Here is a 7,589-nt window from a genome sequence, read left to right as displayed (position 1 = left end):
ACTTATGAGTGAAATCATATGGTATTCGTCTTTCTCTGCCTGACTTATTTTGCTTAACATAATACACTCTAGCTCCAACCACCTCATTGCAAATGACACAATTTCATACTTTTTGATGGCTGAGTAATATTCCATTGTATATATACACACAGCTCATTTTTATCCATTCATCAGTCAATGGACATCTGGACTCTTTCCATAGTTTGACTATTGTTGATAATGCTGCTATAAACATCAGGTTACCTGTACCCTTTGAATTTGTACTTTTGTGTCCTTTGGGTGAATACCTAGCAATGCAATTGCTGGGTCATAGGGTTGTTCTATTTTTAACTTTTTGAGGAAACTCCAAACAACTGTTCTCCAGAGTGGCTGCACCAGTTTGCATTCCCACCAACAGTGCAAGAGCATTCCCCTTTCTCCCGATCCTCCCCAACACTTATTGTTTCTTGTGGGTTTTTTTTTAAAAGATTTTTATTTCTTTATTTGACAGAGAGAGCAAGAGAGCACAGTCATGGGGAGCAGCAGAGGGAGAGGGAGAAGCAGGCTCCCTGCTTAGCAGCGAGCCTGATGTGGGGATCGATCCCAAGACCCTGGGATCATGACTTGAGCCCAAGGCAGATGCTTAACTGACTGAGGCACCCAGGCAGCCCCCTGTGTTGTTAATTTTAGCCATTCTGACAGGTGTGAGGTAGTATCTCATTGTGGTTTTGATTTGGATTTCCCTGATGCCGGATGATGTTGAGCGTTGTTTCATGTGCCTGTTTGGCCATTTATGTGTCTTTGGAGAAAAGTTAGTTCATGTCCTCTGCGCATTTCTTGACTGGATTATTTGTGTTTTTTTGGTGTTGAATTTGATAGGTTCTTTACTGGTTTTGGATATTAGCCCTTTATCTGATAAGATACTTCTACCATTTTGTAGGTTGCCTTTTAGTTTTGCAAATATCGTCTCCCATTTTGTAGGTTGCCTTTTAGTTTTGTTGACTGTTTCCTTTGCTGTGCAAAACGTTTTTATCTTGATGAAGTCCCAATAGTTCATATTTGCTTTTGTTTCCCTTGTCTTTGGAGACATGTCTAACAAGAAGTTGCTGCGGCCAAGGTCAAAGAGGTTGCTGCCTGTGTTCTCCTCCAGGATTTTGATGGATTCCTCTCTCACATTTAGATCTCACATGAAAGACCTAAATCTTTGTGTATGGTGTAAGAGAATGGCCCAGTTTCATTCTTCTGCATATGGCTGTCCAATTTTCACAGCACCATTTCTTGAAGAAACTGTCTTCTTTCCATTGTATATTCTTTCCTGCTTTGTTGAAGATTAGTTGACCATAGAGTTGAGGGTCCATTTGTGGGCTCTCTATTCTGTTCCACTGATCTATGTTTCTGTTTTTGTGCCAATACCATGCTGTCTTGATGATCACAGCTTTGTAATATAGCTTGAAATCAGGCATTGTGATGCTTCTAGCTTTGGTTTTCTTTATCAACATTCCTTTGGCTATTCAGGGTCTTTCCTGGTTCCATACAAATTTTAGGATTGTTTGTTCCAGCTCTGTGAAAAATGTCAATGGTATTTTGATAGGGATTGCATTGAAAATGTAGATTGCTCTGGGTAGCATAGACATTTTAATGATATTTGTTCTTCCGGAATGTTTTTCCATCTCTTTGTGTCTTCCTCCATTTCTTTCATAAGTGTTCTGTAGTTTCTAGAGTATAGATCTTTTACCTCTTTGGTTAGGTTTATCCCTAGGTACCTTATGGTTTTTGGTGCTATTGTAAATGGAATCGATTCCTTAATTTCTCTTTCTACAGTTTCACTGTTAGTGTATAGAAAAGCAACTGATTTCTATGCATTGATATTTGTACCCTGCTATGTTGCTGAATTGCTGTATGAGTCCTAGTAATTTTGGGGTGGAGTCTTTTGGGTTTTCCACATAAAATATCATGTCATCTATGAAGAGAGACAGTTTGACTTCTTCTTTGCTCATTTGAATGCCTTTCATTTCTTTTTGTTGTCTGATTGCTGAGGCTAGGAATTCTAGTACTATGTTGAATAATATGGTGAGACTAGGCATCCCTGTTGTGTTCCTGACCTTAAGGGAAAACCTCTAAGTTCTTCCCCATTGTGAATGATATTTGCTGTGGGCTTTTTGTAAATGGCTTTTATGATATTGAGGTATGTTCCCTCTATCCCTATACTTTGAAGAGTTTTAATCAGGAAAGGATGCCGTATTTTGTCAAATGCTTTTTCTGCATCAACTGAGCAGATCATATGGTTCTTCTCTCTTTTGTTAATGTGATCTATCACATTGGTTTTTCATGAATATTAAACCACCTTTGCATCCCAGGACTGAATCCCACCTGGTCATGGTGGATAATCCTTTTAAGGTACTGTTGGATACTATTGGCTAGGATCTTGTTGAGTATTTTGGCATCCATATTCATCAGGGATATTGGTCTGTAATTCTCCTTTTTGATGGGGTCTTTATCTGGTTTTGTGATTAGGGTAATGCTGGCCTCATAGAGTGAGTTTGGAAGTTTTCCTTGCATTTCTGTTATTTGAAACAGCTCCAGTAAAATAGGTATCAGTTCATCTTTAAATGTTTGGTAGAATTCCCCTGGGAAGCCATCTGGCCCTGGACTCTTGTTTTTTGGGAGGTTTTTGATTACTGCTTCAATTTCCTTGTCAGTTATTGGTCTGTTCAGATTTTCTACCTCTTCCTGTTTCAGTTTTGGTAATTTATAAGTTTCCAGGAATGTATCCATATCTTCCAGATTGCATAAATATTGTTCATAAAGATATGAATTTAGTGTCATTGTATTGTCAGTAAATATTTATGCATATAGTTTCTCATTATATGTTCTTAAAATTGTCTGTATTTCCTTGGTATTGGTCATGATCTCTCCCCTTTCATTCATGATTTTATTAATTAGGTCCTTTCTCTTTTCTTTTGGATAAGGTTCCCAGAGGTTTATCAATCTTAATTCTTTCAAAAGACCTGTTTCTAGTTTCCTTGATGTGTTCAACTGTTCTTCTGGTTTCTATTTCATTTATTTCTGCTCTAATCTTTATTATTTCTCCTCTCCTGCTTGGTTTAGGTTTATTTGGTGTTCTTTCTCCATGTCCTTTAGTTATAAGGTTAACTTGTGCATTTGGGATTTTTCTAAGTTTTTGAGAGAGGCTTGGATGGTATTTCCCTCTTAGGACCACCTTTGTAGCATCTCATAGGTTTTGAACTGATGTGTTTTCATTCTCATTGGTTTCAATGAATTGTTTAAGTTCTTCTTCAATTTCCTGGTTGACCCAATCATTGTTTAGTAGGATGCTCTTTAACTTCCAAGTGTTTGAGTTCTTTCCAAATTTCTTCTTGTGGTTGAGTTCCAGTTTCACAGCATTGTGTTCTGAAAATATGCAGGGAACAGTCCCAAACTTTTGGTATTGACTGAGACCTGATTTGTGACCCAGTATGTGGTCTATTCTGGAGAAAGTTCCTGTGCACTTGAGAAGAATGAGTATTCTGGTCTTTTAGGGTGTGTTCCGTACATATCTATGAAGTCCATCTGGTCCAATGTGTCCTTCAAAGCTCTTCTTTCTTTGTTGATCTTCTGCTTAGATGATCTGTCCATCACTGTGAGTGGAGTGTTGAAGTCTCTTACTATTAATGTATTATTATCAATATGTTTATTTTGGTTATTGTTTTTTATGATTGGCTGCTCCCATGTTGGGTGCATAGATATTTACAGTTGTTAGATCTTCTTGTTGGATAGACCCTTTAAGTATGATATAGTGTCCCTCTACATCTCCTATTACAGTCTTTGGTTTAAAATCTACATTGTCTGATATGATGATTGCTACCCCAGCCTTCTTTTGAGGTCCATTAGCGTGGTAAACGGTTTTCCACCCCCTGACTTTCAATCTGGAGGTATCTTTAGGTTCAATATGAGTCTCTTGTAGACAGCATATGGATGGGTCCTGCTTTTTCACCCAATCTGAAACTCTGTGTCTTTTGATTGGAGTGTTTAGCCCATTTATATTCAGAGTAAGTATTCAAAGATATGAATTTAGTGTCATTGTATTGTCAGTAAAGTCCCTGTTTCTGTAGATTGTCTGTTTCTTTCTGGTCTATGTTACTCTTGGGGTCTCTCTTCACTTACAGAATCCCCCTTAATATTTCTTGCAGGGCTGGCTTGGTAGTCACATATTCTTTTATTTTCTGCCTGTCCTGGAAGGTCTTTATCTCTCCTTCCATTCTGAATGACAGCCTTGCTGGATAAGGTATTCTGGGTTGCATGTTCTTCTCATTTAGTACCCTGAATGTGTCTTGCCAGCCCTTTCTGGCTTGCCAGGTTTCTGTGGATGGGTCTGATGTTATTCTGATGTTCCTTCCTCCATACATAAGGACTCTCCTCTCCCTAGCTACTCTCAGGATAGTTTCTTTAGCTGTAACATTTGCAAGCTTCACTATTATATGTCAGGGTGTTGATTGATTTTTATGGATTTTGAGAGGAGTCCTCTCTGCCTCTTGGACTCGAATGCTTGTTTCCTTCCCCAGATTAGGGAAGTTCTCAGCTATGATTTGCTCATATATACCTTCAAGCCCTCTTTCTCTCTCCACCCCTTCGGGGATCCCAATAATTCTGACATTGGAACGTTTCATGGCATCATTAATCTCTCAGTGATTTTTTCATGGAGAAACTAGCTGCCTAGTAGCTGCCTATCTCTGTTTTCCTCAACTTACTTCCTTTCCATCAGCTTATCTTATAGATCACTGATTCTCTCTTCTGCCTCATTTACCCAGTTAGAGTATCCATAGACTGCATCTCATTCATAGCATTTTTTAGTTTGGCCTATTTAGATCTCATTTCTGCTGTTAGAGTTTCTATATTGTCACTAATGCTTTTTTCAAGGCTTGCTATTGACTTCATGATTGCTATCCTGAATTCTATCTCTGACATCTTGCTTATATCCATATCCATTAGTTCTGTGACAAAGGACATTGTCTCTCGTTTTTTTTCTTTATTGACAGTTCCTCCTCCTAGTCATTCTGTCAAGGGATGGTTGAGTGAGTGAGCAGAGTCCAAAATATCAACCATGACCCAAGCAGGATGCACCCTAGCAAAACCTGGAGTGCTCAGAAGCCACCACCGAAAAACAAAGCCAAAATTAAACACAAGATAAAATTTAAATTTTTTTTAAAGCGGGGAGGGGAAGGGACACTATAATCTCTCAGTGTGGACAAAGCATGGTGTTTCAGTTGTTCCTCGGTGTATTTTGGTCTGTGTGTTAGAGGAAACTACATCCCAAAATTTCAATGAATATATATATAAAGATAAAATTGAATAGAGTGAAAAAAAGGACTAAGATAAAGCATATGTCTATAAAAAATATAGGTGTGAAAAAATACAGGTTAAAAAGCAACTATGAAATGAAATATAAGCTGATATAATAAACATCTGGTTGAAATGAGAAAAAGGTAAAAAGAAAAAAACAGAGAAAAAGCATAAGAAAAAGGAAAAAAAAAGAAAAGGAGAATTTTATCTGAAAATAAACAAGTCATGAGTCAACACCTGGAGCTCAATATACTATTTTCCCCTGGCGTTGGGATTTTACAGTCTTGTGGGAGACATATGCTTGTCGTCCATCTGTTCTTTCAGTCTGTCTTCTTGAGCAAATATTACTCTGTTGTTCTGTGCTGTTTCTCAGGTATCCTTGCTTGGGCGGCATTGTCCCACCCCCTTTCAGGGGGATGGGCTCAGTGCAAAGTGGCCCTTTGTGTGCCTCCTGTTCCCTGGAGGCTTTCTGCGCCTCTCCCCAGGGTCAGAGCAGAAATGGCCGCACCCAAACCTCCGGCCCAGAGCAGAAAAATCGCATTCTGCCCTCTTTAATAAACCATCCAGTACAAACAGTCTCCACATCTGTATGCACCGCCAAAAACACAGCTTCCCCCAGTGCTCACCCACAGCAACTCTCTCAGAGGTCGTCCCAGGGGCCTGGGAGTGTCACTGCCCTTTGTAATTCTAAAACTGCAAACAGCCACGGGCTCGTGCGCACCCGAAGCTCCTGGATCATTTCTGGGTGCTGCTCTAATGTCCTTCCAGGCCGCTACCACCCTGTGAGTTTTTGCCTGGGTGGGCGCAGGCTCCAGATTTTTCAGTCTGCTCAGGATAAGAGCAGTTATTGACAAGCCCAGCTCTCAGTTTATGGCAATTGGAGCTGAGAGTCCCCTCCTGGGCTTGCTGACCCTAACCTGCATCCTGGCTCCAGTGCTCGGGCACTCTACCCATTCAGGCTCCCCCTTACATTTTGTGGCTCTTTGTATCTGGAGACCACAATGCCCTACCTAGAATTCTGCCTTTTCATTTCCAGGTCCCCTTTCAGAGAGGGATGTCTTTCACTAGAGCAGATTTCTAAGGGTTCCAATTTTGTGCTCCAGGGTTTTATCACTTTCCAGGAGCCAGCTTATGGAGACTCCCTCCCCCTTCTACTTATCTTCCGATATCTCCCTGCAGATTCATGACTCTGCACTCCTACCTTGCAAAACCAGTCGTTTTTCTGCTTGTAGAGATCCAGATATATATTCTTACATCTCAGGCTGATTTCCGGATGTTCAAAATGGTTTGCTAGATATCCAGCTAAATTCAGGGAACCAGTTGAAATGGAGTCCCCTACTCCTCTGCCATCTTGCCTCTCTCCCTATACTATTTTCACCAGGAGCTGAAGGTCTGCAGCCCTCTATGATCAGTAAACTTGGTGAGAGTGAATACTTTGTGTTGGTCTTCCAACACAAAGGGGGAGGGACTATTGTGCTGATTCTCAGGTGAACTTGTCCTAGTGAAAAAGCGCCTGAGGAGAGAGGCGGAGCTTGGTGTATGTGGCTCCAGACTCCACTAGGTGGTGCTCTTTTGTTCCCTGAAAGATTTCAGCACTGATGGGCAGGATGGTTAAGGCCATGCCCCTGGCTCTCTAGCCCCAGAGCTGAAAATTCACACCTCCCCATACACACTCTTCAGTGAGCCCTCACAGAAAAACAATCAATCACTCTTGTTTCCCCAGTTTCTGTCAGAACTCTATGTTCACCTGGCCTGTGACCAATCATTTTTATCTCAAGCATGTGACTGCGTTTCAAGACTCCAAGTTTTATGGCTCATGCAGGGCAGACCTGTGCTGTTCCTTCTGGGGGAGGGGAGCATCTTGCCACGCTTTGGCCTTTTGCTGGACCCCTGCCAGGAAACGGTTGCATGACCATGCAGTGGTGTACAGACTGTAGCAACACAGAGCAGAAAGCTGGCACCTAGACTCGCTGTTGTCAGCCCCCTTCTCCATTCCTAGGCCTGGGAACTCTGCCACACTCAGGCCCCACCCAATCTTCTTGCAACCCTGGGGATCCTGAGCCCACACTGTCTCACCTGGGATTCTGCCCTGTTTCACCACCTGAGCACCTTTAAAGCCAGGCACATCCCCCATTGTAGCAGACTTATAACAGTTCTGATTTTGTGCTCCACTGCTTATAATACATTGTGGTAGACTCCTTAAGCAGGTTTTCTCCCTTCTGCCTTATCCTCAGCTACATCACATTTGATTCAAGTCTCCACACCTCCTA

The sequence above is a fragment of the Neomonachus schauinslandi genome, chromosome 1 (assembly GCF_002201575.2).
Source record: "Neomonachus schauinslandi chromosome 1, ASM220157v2, whole genome shotgun sequence".
Taxonomy (NCBI): Eukaryota; Metazoa; Chordata; class Mammalia; order Carnivora; family Phocidae; genus Neomonachus; species Neomonachus schauinslandi.
This window is presented reverse-complemented; position numbering follows the sequence as displayed.